This window comes from Rhinopithecus roxellana, chromosome 14, assembly GCF_007565055.1.
Source record: "Rhinopithecus roxellana isolate Shanxi Qingling chromosome 14, ASM756505v1, whole genome shotgun sequence".
Taxonomy (NCBI): domain Eukaryota; kingdom Metazoa; phylum Chordata; class Mammalia; order Primates; family Cercopithecidae; genus Rhinopithecus; species Rhinopithecus roxellana.
This window is the reverse complement of record NC_044562.1, coordinates 90,858,517-90,870,912: the sequence shown is the minus strand read 5'-3', so window position 1 is coordinate 90,870,912 and position 12,396 is coordinate 90,858,517. Positions and strand designations below refer to the sequence as shown.

At 42.2% G+C, this 12,396-nt stretch overlaps 1 pseudogene; it reads left to right on the top strand.

The window, feature by feature from the left end:
* Positions 1–4,315: 4,315 nt before the first annotated feature.
* Positions 4,316–5,595, top strand: LOC104653589 (annotated as a pseudogene).
* Positions 5,596–12,396: the final 6,801 nt, after the last annotated feature.

Genomic DNA, 12,396 nt, shown 5'->3' with positions numbered 1-12,396 from the left:
GGTAATTGAAAATTAATAACAGAAATGTTAATGGAAAGATGGTAGATGGAAAGGAGACCAGAAATATGATGGGTAAAGCTCTTTTAGTCTTTTTGAAATCTTCATTAAGGCTTGGCGCGGTGGCTCACACCTGTAATCCCAGCACTTTGGGAGGCCAAGGATGGTGGATCACTTGAGGTCAGGAGCTCGAGACCAGCCTGGCCAACAGGGTAAAACCTTGTCTCTACTGAAAAACAAGAAAATTAAAAAAAAAAAAATAGCTGGGTGTGGTGGTGCATACCTGTAGTCCCAGCTACTTGGGAGGCTGGGGTAGAAGAATTGCTTCAACCCAGGAGGTGGTGGTTGAGTGAGCCAAGATCACACCACTGCACTCCAGCCTGGGGGACAGAGTAAGACTGTCTTAGCCAGGCGGGATGGCTCACGCCTGTAATCCCAGCACTTTAGAAGGCTGAGGTGGGTGGATCACAAGGTCAGGAGTTCAAGACCAGCCTGACCAACATAGTGAAACCCTATCTCTACTAAAAATACAAAAATTAGCCAGATGTGATGGCACATGCCTGTAGTCCCAGCTACTCGGGAGACTGAGGCAGGAGAATCCCTTGAACCTAGGAGATGGAGGTTGCAGTGAGCCGAGACCAGGCCATTGCACTCCAGCCTGGGTGACAGAGTGAGACTTCGTCTCAAAAAAAAAAAAAAAAATTCTTTACTAAGCATGCCCTCATTTTATGGCAGAAGTATCCAAACTGAATTCAGTCACCTAAATTGGAAGCATAGCAGGAAGCATTGAGAGACCACATATTTACAGAAACAAATGTACTCCTCTCCCTCTAACTTGTACACCACCACATCCTGAGCTGAAACTCTTCGTAAGCCTTGCAGGGCTCCACACTTTCTATCGCCAGCCAAAGGGCCAAAATGAAAGAGAGGCCTGCGGGTTCAAATCATTGCAGCCTTGCTGTGCCATAATATGGATGCCAGCGCTGGGGTTTATCCGACTCTTCCCAAAAGTCACAACCAAATATAGTTTCTCCTGAGATGTAGTGAATAAGCCTGGCCTAAAAGATTGTGGGGGAAAACCAACCTAATAGGGCAAAGCCTTACCTAGAAAGTTCTGAACCGATCTAATTTGCATCTAGACCTTCAAACTAACTTTTTGTTAATATCTCAATTTCAATAGTAAACAACTAAATGAGTTCAAATGAAGAGGAAACAACAGGTTTATTTTCAAACTTACGCAAACGTTGATATCTGAAACCACCTTCACACTCCCTTTGCAAGTCAATGTGAATGAATGGGTGGGCACACAGTAGTTGCACTTTAATCCATTTTTTTTTTCGGTTGCCAGCACGAGGCTTGAGAGCCTCCTTGTTAACAATTCTCACAGCCCAAACCCTTCTCCAGTGCACTGTAAGCTTCTTTTCGTCTTGTCCTGTTGTTTGTGGAGATGAGAAACAACCGATGTCTTTCTGTTTAATGACCCTTCAAATCAGTTGGACCTTTCTTCACTAAGCTAAATAACCCTACAGCTTTCTGGCCTCTCCTCATAGCCTTTATTTTCCAAGCCTTAATTACATTTTTGCTCTTCTCTGGAGCTCTGCCAGTTCCCCACATCCTCCTTAAAGGGGAGACACAAAGTAGCCACAGTTGAGGTCAGACCAGTGCTGGGAAAAGCTGACAAGCCACTTCCTGCCCTTTGACTTTTATGCGTCCCACTATCTTACTGACTTTATAAATAAACAGCACTCATTGAACTAATTCTAGCAGGGCTGTCATTCAAGCTGAAGTCCTCCTTTCCCATCTTGCATCTCAGCATTTTTATTTTGTCCCGTAAATTTTTTGTGCTTACCCCTTTTGAGCTTTTCTAATTCAAAAGGTCTCACCCAATGAATTGTCTGAGCCACTTTACATGTGATCCCTCCTTTTTCTACTTCCTCACAAAAACTTTTGTAAATTCAGGAGTGCCTTTCCAGAAGCCAAGCCAGTGATCAAAATCTACTGAGATTTCCTCTGTCTCCCCAGCACCATCCCCAAGGCAAGTACTGCTGACACTGTTGTAATAAAAAACTACCGTTTATTATGCCAGGAAGTGTGGCATACCTTATTTCATTAATTCCTCACAACAACAAATCTCATTATCTCTATTTTATTGAACAATTTGAGGTTAGCTAGATTAAGTAATTTGCTATAGCCACAGAGCAAGCAACTGCTGGATTCAAATATGAGCCTCTCTGCCCCTGAACTCACTGTGCCACTGTTTAGACGAACGGAGGCAAGATGGTGCACTTCCGGGTTCTTCTTCACCAACTTTTCCCGCATGCGCGAAAATGCAGCCGGCGCCCGGGAAGGTGCAGACCAACTGGGCATGCGCCAGGTGACGTCAATCCGAAGAGACCAAGATTTACCTGGTCGCACCTGTGGAACGCCCCCTGACACGCCCGTGCCCCGCCTATTGCCCTCCCACTCCTAGAAAAGCCGCTCCGGAGGGCCGCCACTCGCGGCCTTCCTCAGTCCTCCACTCCTGTCGGGATGTCAGGACTGCAGGAACTCCGTCCGAGAGCCCCACGGGGGGACTCTTGTCAGCCTTTGCCGGAGGCCGACAGACCTCTTCCCCACACCTTAGGTGACCAAAATAAACTTGCAGTTTTGCTCCTACCCTTGCCTACTCGCTGGTTCTTTTGTGCCCACTCTGGTGGTCTTAGAAAAACAAATCAGCCACAGTGTCACAAAATCAGTGCTCACTGGCATTTGGATGTAATCCACTAGGCAAATGTGACTCCACTTGTAAATTCTATGCTCTCTCTTTTGGAGCTGGGACATCTTTCTCCTGCCCTTGAGTGTCAAAACTCCCGGTTCTCTGGGCTTTTTAACTCTAGGACTTGCACCAGCCACCTCCTAGGCACTTGGGCCTTCAACCTCAGACTGAGAGTTATATAGTCCAAGGCCTTCAGACTTGGACTAAGTCATGCTATTGGCTTCCCTGGTTCTCCAGCTTGCAAATGGTCTATTGTTGGACTTGTAAGGGAGCCACGTTCCCCTAATAAATCCCTTATCCTACCTCTCTCTTTCTCTTTCTCTCTCTGTCTATGTATATACAAATTATATATACAATATATAACTGATATATAATATATATAAATCATACATATTTATAACAATTTTTATATAAATTATATTTTAATATATAATTATATAATTTAATCTTTATATTTATATACAATCAGTTATATATAAAATATATAATATATAAATATAGGCCAGACGTGGTGGCTCACAACTGTAATCCCAGAACTTTATGGGGCCGAGGCAGGTGGATCACAAGGATTTCGAGACCAGCCTGGCCGACATGGTGAAACCCTGTCTCTACTAAAAATACAAAAATTAGCTGAGCATGGTGGCATGTGTCTGTGGTCCCAGCTACTCAGAAGGCTGAGGTAGGAGAAGTGCTGAACCTAGGAGACGGAGGTTGCAGTGAGCCGAAATCAGGTCACTGTACTCCAGCCTGTGCAACTGAGCAAGACTCCATCTCAAATAAATAGTATATTTATAATATACTTATAATACTTATAAACACTCATAAATATACTTGTAAGTATATATTTATAATGTAGCATTTTGTGTCTGCTTCCTGTGGGACGCAGTGGTAACCATTTGGTTGGGAACGTGAGTGATTTTTTGCCTTGTTTCTCCTGCTGCTTTTCTCCTCCCTTTTACTTTGTTGATAGAGCGCAGTTATGGGGCAAGAAGCAGCAGCTGAAGCTGCCGTGCTAAGGGAGGAGACCCCCCCTCATATCATGCTGTGCCCAATTTCTGCCTCCAAAGAAAGAAGAAGTAAAAATTAAAAGGCAAAAATGAAATCCACAGGCAGACAGCCCAGCGCCACACCCTGGGCCTTGTAGTTAAAGGTTGACCCCTGACCTAATCGGTTATGTTATCTGTAGATTACAGACATTGTATAGAAATGCACTGTGAAAATCCCTATCTTGTTTTGTTCTGATCTAATTACCAGTGCATGCAGCCCCCAGTCACGTACCCCCTGCTTGCTCAATCAATCACGACCCTCTCACACACACCCCCTTAGAGTTGTGAGCCCTTAAAAGGGACAGGAATTGCTCACTTCCGGGGGGGGGGGGCAGGTGGGTATGCTCGGCTCTTGAGACAGGAGTCTTGCTGATGCACGCCCCCGGCCGAATAAACCCCTTCCTTCTTTAACTCGGTGTCTGAGGAGTTTTGTCTGCGGCTCGTCCTGCTACAGTGCTAGTATTGTAATAGAGACTTTGATGATGAGAAGACCCTTATACAGCACCAAAAAGCAAAGCATTTTAAATGTCATATGTGTCGCAAGAAATTGTATCCAGGACCTGGCTTAGCTATTAATTGCATGCAGGTGCATAAAGAAATGATAAATGCCGTACCAAATGCAATACCTGGGATAACAGACATAGAATTGGAAATATATGGTATGGAAGGTATTCCAGAAAAAGGCATGGATGAAAGACGATGACTTCTTGAAGAGAAAACATAAGAAAGCCAAAAAAAGAAGGAACAAGATGATTCTGATGAATATGATGATGACGACTCTGCAGCCTCAACTTCGTTTCAACCACAACCTGTTCAACTTCAACAAGTTATATTCCTGCAGTGGCACAGCCAGGACTGTCGCCAGTAACAGGAGCACCAGGAATGCCTCCAGGCATAACTCCATTAATGCCAGGTGTTCCTCCTCTGATTCCAGAAATGCCACCAGTTATGCCAGGCATGCCACCTGGATTGCATCATCAAAGAAAATGCACCCAGTAATTTTTCGGTGAAAACATAATGATGCCAATGGGTGGAATATACCACCTGGACCAGGAATACCACCTCTGATGCCTGGAATGTCACCAGGTGTCCCCTCCATACCCCCAACCCCATTCCATGTCCTAGAGTTCCTCCAGTGACCCAAGCACAGGCTGGGTCTTAACAGACCACCTGCACCAACAGCAACTGTACCTGCACCATAGCCTCCAGTTACTAAGCCTCTTTTCCCCAGTGCTGGACAGGCTCAGGCAGCTGTCCAAGGACCTGTTGGTACAGATTTCAAACCCTTAAATAGTACCCCTGAAACAACTACAGCACCCCAAAGCCTACATTCCCTGCTTATACACAATCTACAGATTCAACCACTGGTACAACAAATAGTACTGCAGCTAAACCAGCAGCTTCAGTAACAAGTAAGCCTGCTACACTTACAACAACCAGTGCAACCAGTAAGTTGATCCATCCAGATGAGGGTATATATCTGGAAGAGAGAAGGGCACAGTTACCCAGATAGCAACGTAATCTTCCTCCGCAAGGAGAGGCCCCCATCAGCAATCCACCAGTTGGACCAATTGGAGATATGATGCCACCATAGCCAGGCATCCCACAGCAACAGTGAGAGCCCCAATGCCACCTCGTGGTCAGTATGCTGGTCATCATCCAGGCATGCCAGGATACCTTCCTGGTGCTATCCCCCCATATGGGCAGGGACCGCCAATGGTGCCCCCTTTCCAGGGTGGGCTTCCTCGACCTCCAAAGGGAATGAGACCTGTAATCCTGCAAGGTGGCGGTTACTGATCTTACCTCATCCTGTCTAATAGGTTTGGAAATTAAACCTTTTCTCAACTTGCGCTGTTTATATAGCTGATTTTCCATCAATAAGGCTTCATTGTGACTTTAACAAATGTTATCTTCCCACATACCAGGAACTATTGGACATTGATTTTACATGGGAAAAAATATTTGGAAAAATAATGCAGGAGCTTTTCCTGAAGTTGTAATTTATACTGTATGGCTTCTTTTTCATGTTTCATCTGGGTTTGTAGAAGTGAAGTACAGTAAATTTGGTTCATTAAATTGTGAAGGTGCTGGAATTCCATGAACATATCACTTCAATAAAGGCAAGTTCTGTAAGCTTACATTGCTCTTTTGTAAAGTTATGCCTTCACAGCAATTCCGATGCTGTTGGACTTCATGTCCCCAGTCTAGCTTGGTGAGGGGCATAACTGTTTCCAAGTACTTGTACATTGAAAGTCTAAATGTATAACAATATTTACTGTATTTAGAGTTCCTCATGTTGCAGGGTTTAAGAAATCTGACACACCAATGTCATCTGACTTTTCTGTACCGGTAAACTTCATTGCAATAAAATGAGAGAAAAATTTATGCCTTTTTATGCATAACCCAGCTGTGGACCACGGCCTAAAAGGTTTGTACAGATGCATGCCACAGTAGATTCATAGTTACCAATGCAAAATATATATATATAAAATACAAGTATGTTATATATAATAATCTATAGAGGCATTACATATAATTAAAGACATTTTATAATCATATATATATACACATATAATTGATTCTGTCTCTCTGGAGAACCCTCACTAAAACAGATTCTGGTTTACCCCTAAAATCAACAACAATCATGCGTTCCTAACAAACACAGGAAAAAGAAAAAGAAAAAAGTAAAAGTAGAGGGAGAAGAGAGGGCAAGACAGACAGGAAAGGAATGGTTGAAAGTCATCAAAATCTGTTTCAGGTGACCCTCTCTGTAAGGCTTTCAAGAGCTCTGTTCTCCTTGATCATAGAAGTAATAATATGGGACAGAAATAAATTATTTATGGTCCTGACAGAGTGTAGACAGAATGCATCTCTAGATTCTCCTGGACACAAAGAATTACCTGACAGTGGACGAGAGTAATACGGCCAGATAAAAGATTCCCTAATGAGACATATTTGTTTAATCAGTTGCTTCAACAGTTTTTTTGCTTCTGTTTTTGTTTTTTTGAGACTGAGTCTTTCTCGGTCGCCCAGGCTGGAGTGCAGTGGCACGATCTCAGCTCACTGCAACCTCCGCCTCCCCGGTTCAAACAATTCTGCTACCTCAGCCTTCTGAGTAGCTGGGATTACAAGCACCTGCCACCAAGCCCAGCTAATTATTGTATTTTTTTTTTAATAGAGATGGGGTTTCACCCTGTTGACCAGGCTAGTCTTGAACTCCTGACCTCAGGTGATCCACCCGCCTTCAGGCGGCCACCACGCCCGGCCGCTTCAACTGTTGATTTACCTCCAAACTATTGGTTTGGAGGAGACAACCATTATTTATCATATAAAGTCTGTTACAGGTTTATCAAAAAATGAATGTTATGAAAATGAAATAGAAATCTGGGGGAGAAGGGAACTGGAAAGTAATTTGTCCACATGTTAATAGAGCTACATGTGTGTAAACCCCTCTGGATGAGAGCTGAGCACAGTACTGCAGCTAGAGGTATCATGGGGATGGGAAGGGTAGTGAGGGGCTCTTTCATACATTATCTTTGAGTCTTTTATTACAAGATGTTTGTATACAACATGGGTCTAAAATATTTAAGAAACAGATTGTTTTTAAGATTTTATCAGCCCAAAAGCCATTTTAATGAATTTTATTGTTTAAATAGAAAAAAAAAAAACACCTTCAGTTCTGTGGATAAAATATTAAGGAAAATACAGTAAAATAGCATAAAGTAAAATTTAATAAGAAATGTGGATTTGGGGAAGGTTGACTTAAAAATTGATTCTCTTAAATCAATTTTTAAAGCTCCTAAGAAGAAATAGAATTCTTAGTTCTCGATCAATATCAGTTCTACAAACTCAATATTATTAGGAAGAATGACCTAAATGCTAAACTTTTCCTCAAGAATTTGAGGAACTTTCTCTATTGTTTAAAAAAAAAAAAAAAAAAAAAAGTCCTACTTTTTAATACCAATTCTGACTAAAATGAGACCCATATTAAATCAAATAGGGATTACTTACAATTTTTTAAACTAGTTTCATGAGTTTAATATCCTTGACATTGGCCAGGGACAGTGACTCACACCTGTAATCCCAGCACTTTGGGAGGCCAAGGCGGGTGGATCACAAGGTCAGGAGTTCAAGACCAGCCTGGCCAATATGGTGAAACCCCATCTCTACTAAAAATACAAAAATCAGCCAGGCATGGTGGCACATGCCTGTAATCCCAGCTACTCAGGAGGCTGAGGCAGGAGAATCACTTGAACCTGGGAGGTGGAGGTTGCAGTGAGCCGAGATCACACCATTGCACTCCAGCCTGGGCGTTGCAACGAGACTCTGTCAAAAAAAAAAAAAAAAAAAAAAAAATCATCCTTCACATTACAGATCTCAGTAACATACTTTTATAGAAAATTGACAAGTCTACCAATGCGTATTTAAATGTTGACAACTGGAGAACTGCACGTGCAGCCAGCCACTCTGATTTAGATGTTTATCTTATGAAATAAAGACATTTGTTTAACTTTCCAAACAAAATGATTCCAGGATTTCTCAATAGGCCTTCTAAGGCTGCTTGCCTCTGTAATCTGCTTACTTGCAAAAATAAATCCATTTCAATCACTGCTTGGTCAAAGTTTAAACTTAAAAAAAGACTCAACAACTAATCAATAGGTTGATCTGCTGATGCAGTAGAATGTGGCTAGGTCTGACCTCTGACTAGTGCAGAGGTCATCCTGCTAACACAGTAAACAAATTGTTGTTGATATAACTCAGCACAGCAAATGCAACCTAGCAATAAAAATTCACCACATGGATTTAGTTATGTGCACAACTTTAATAAATGTTTTGCTGAAATTGGTGTCAAATCAAATATGTGTGTGTTACGCTCCTCCATTGTAGGAGATGATGACAATAATTTATAAATAGTTTAGGTCTACAATGAAAGTATTCTCTGTTTTTCTACAACAGAATTCCTCTAACACTGCAGCATTTATTATTAGGAAGTGTAAAAAGAGTAAACATAATTTAGAGTCCTATCCAAAATTAATGTTCTCTAAGTTCATAGCTATCTTTATATGGGAAAATTTCATAATTATAAAAACAAACAAATTATTCTATGCAACCTGTATGGAATTACCTTAATTTAAACATAATCTAATTAAGTCACCTTCTGGTTGACCCTACATCAGGCTTTTAATTTGTAAGAACAAATGTTTTTTAAAAAATTTCAATGTCAGCCCGGGTACAGTGGCTCACACCTGTAATCCCAGCACTTTGGGAGGTCGAGGCAGGCAGATCATTTGAGGTTAGTGGTTTGAGACCAGCCTGACCAACATGGTGAAACCTCGTCCTTACTCAAAATTACAAAAATTAGCCAGGTGTGGTGGCGCATGCCTATAAGTCACAGCTACTTGGGAGGCTGAGTCATGAGAATCACTTGAAGCTGGGAGGCAGAGGTTACAGTGAGCCAAGATCACACCACTGCGCTCCAGCCTGGGTGACAGAGCAAGACTCTGTCTCAAAATAAATAAAATAAAATAAAATAAATCAATGGTAAACATCTATTCTTGGTTTTATTCTTATAAGACCGTATTTGCCTGGATGATCTACAAGCTCACAATGTTTGGGATCTTTCACAGTAGCTTTGAAAAAAACATGTAGTCAGTTTGAGTTCACAATAAATCTTCTCCATCTGATGGTGACAAAAGGATGCCAGTAAAACACTGAACAATTTAAAATTACATGAGTTCCAACTCTCCCATTTGGGAAGTAAATGCATCCTACAACCACTGAACCAAAGTTACATGAGGCCAGGCGGGTAACATCATTAATGTCCAATGGCAAGCAACAGGGCAGAAAGACCGAATTTCCTTCCTTCTTCTACTAGAATGTGGTGAGCAGTCATGAGGGATATTTGCACAGTATTTATGTCTCACCTTTTCCCCTTCTTTGCTCAAAAGTTTCCTTTGAAATAGATGCGAGCCTTGGCAAGTGTTTTGAGTTTCTTGAAGTTAACACCTGGGCAAGAATGCTGTCTGAGGAAGAGGTCTGTCGACAAACAAAATAGACAGTGAGACAGGGAACAGTCCCAGGCTGGGTCCCAGCCTTACCACAGTGACAGAGGAGGGCCAGGGTCTGGGACACTTGGCTACAAGTAGCTAAAAGGCATTGTAGAGCTTGACTGAAGGCAAAAGCCCTAAAGGCGGACTACCTGGGTTTGAATTCCAGCTCTGATACTTCTTAGCCAGTTAGCAGTGAGCAAGTGTTTTCACAGCTCTAAGCCTCAGTTTCCTTATATGAAAAAGAGTGATTTTACTATCATCCATCTCTACATGCTGTTGAAAATATTAACTAGTGCATGTAAAGCACTCACAACACATATGGACAGCATGCAGTTAATGTTAGCTATTCCTCACTGTAACTCAGTATCCTATTGTCACTGTAAGTCTTTAGATGATTTTATGCTTGAATTTATTATTATTATTGATTTCCAAGCCTCGAGTCTATCCCCCTTCTGAATCATCTTGCAGATGTCTACCTGGTTAAGCTTTCCAAAAGCCTCTTCCATCATTTCACTTCCCTACTCAAAAATTTTCAATGGCTCTCTACCTCCAGGAAAATGTCTGAGCTCTTCAGTCTAGCTTGCAAAACCTCCTATAGTCTATCTCCAACCCACTTTTCTAACCCTTTACTCCAGCTAGTCTGATAGCCCTCTTCTTGGTATCATCCAGCTGATGTATACTTCTATTTCACTTTTTATATACACAGTACTAGATATACCATAAGTGGTTGGTAACTGTTTGCTGGTGTCATTTTTGCTGTGGCAGCCTGGAGCATGGATATTTATGCTTAACTGTAGCAGAAGATCCTTAAGGTTGTGGTCTAACCAGAGGAAAGGTTTGCACAGATGTGCTTAGGAATATATACTATGTATTAAAGCTATGTTTTAGTAATATCCTTGTTGAGGAGTTTGGAGAGAAATTCTCAGAAATTCTCAGATAAGGGGTCTAAAAATAAGGCTCTAGAGCCTTAGAGGATTTTAAAAGCCATAGTTCTATCTTTGTCTAAATATTACTATCCCTACTGTAAATCATACCCATTCAAACTTCTCCCCATTGGAGCACCCAACTTAAGAGAAATTTATTTTTATTTATTTACACAAAGTAACACAGTAATCTCTCTCATCAACAAAAACTTCCGGCCTTATTACAAAACTGTTTAAAACTCACTGTAACGATGGCTTGCTTCCTTTACGGTGCCACTGGGATTTCAGAAGTACATAGCAGAGCCCAGTACCCCTGGGATTAAGGAGCAGTCCAGAGTGGTGTACTGATAACCCCTGAGATTGGAGTGGGGATGATGGAGGGGGACCCTGAGTATTTCCTGCTAGCTATTCATTGAGAAAGTGAAGGGCAACCCTCACCTGGCAATTTCCAAGATGAACATCTTCCTTCCAAGGACACTTCATTTAAAGGCACTAGAAAAGGGATAGGAAAAATGTTTTTACCTAATTTTCGAACATGCAGAAGGTTTGGACAATCGCTTCCTCTCCTATAAAGGAGTTTTGCAAGCCACTTTTAACAAATTAAGTGGAGCCCAAAAATTCAGACCTTCAATTTTGAGCTGTCACTAGATAGCAGGCACAAATTGGTAGCCCCTAAGCAAAATACAGCTCACAGATATGTTTTGTCTGGTCAGCACAGTGTTTTCACTTTTCAAAACCTTATTTAATTAAAATGTCTTTACACTGGAGTGATCCTCCCACCTCAGCCTCCCAAGTAGCTGGGACTACAGCTGCACACCACCACACATGGCTCATCTGCCTCATGTTTGTATTTTTTGTAGAGATGGGGTTTCACCATACTGGATATGTGTTCTGCAATTTGGCATAGTCCCCACCATTCCCTATGGTCTTACACCCTCTCATAGTTATATTAGCTAATAGTCCCTGCCTGGAGGCATTTGGGTTTACAATTCCTACTAGAGCTTGCCTCTTTGTCTGATCCACCATGAACTTTGGTGATACATCTAGCATGTGCCCTCACTTCCCTTCTATCTTGGCATGTCATTCTCTTCAATGCTCCATCATGAGTTTATACCTGGTTCCTTTTCTGAGCAATCCACCGCACAGGTCCCTGGAGGTTCTGTTGTTGTTGCTGTTGTTTTCAAATCACATGATGAGAAGGGCCCACCCCCACTTCATACTCATCCACTATGCTTAGCTCAACCCTCATTTTACCCACAGGCCTCAGCCAGGATTCAAGGCAGATAGGGTCTCCAGAAGTCAGTTTCTGCTTTTATACTGAAAAATCTAGCCTTGAATTTGCCATCAGTCACGAAAGCTGGAGTGCAGTGACCTGATCCAATGGCTAACTGTAGCCTCAACCTCCTGGGCTCAAGTGATCCTCCCACCTCAGCCTCCCAAGTAGCTGGGACTACAGGTGCACACCACCACACATGGCTCATCTGCCTCATTTTTGTATTTTTTGTAGAGATGGGGTTTCACCATATTTCCCAGGCTACTCTCCAACTCCTGGGCCCAAGGGATCTGCCCACCTCGGCCTCCCAAAGTACTGGAATTACAGGCGTGATCCACTGTGCCCAGCCTTC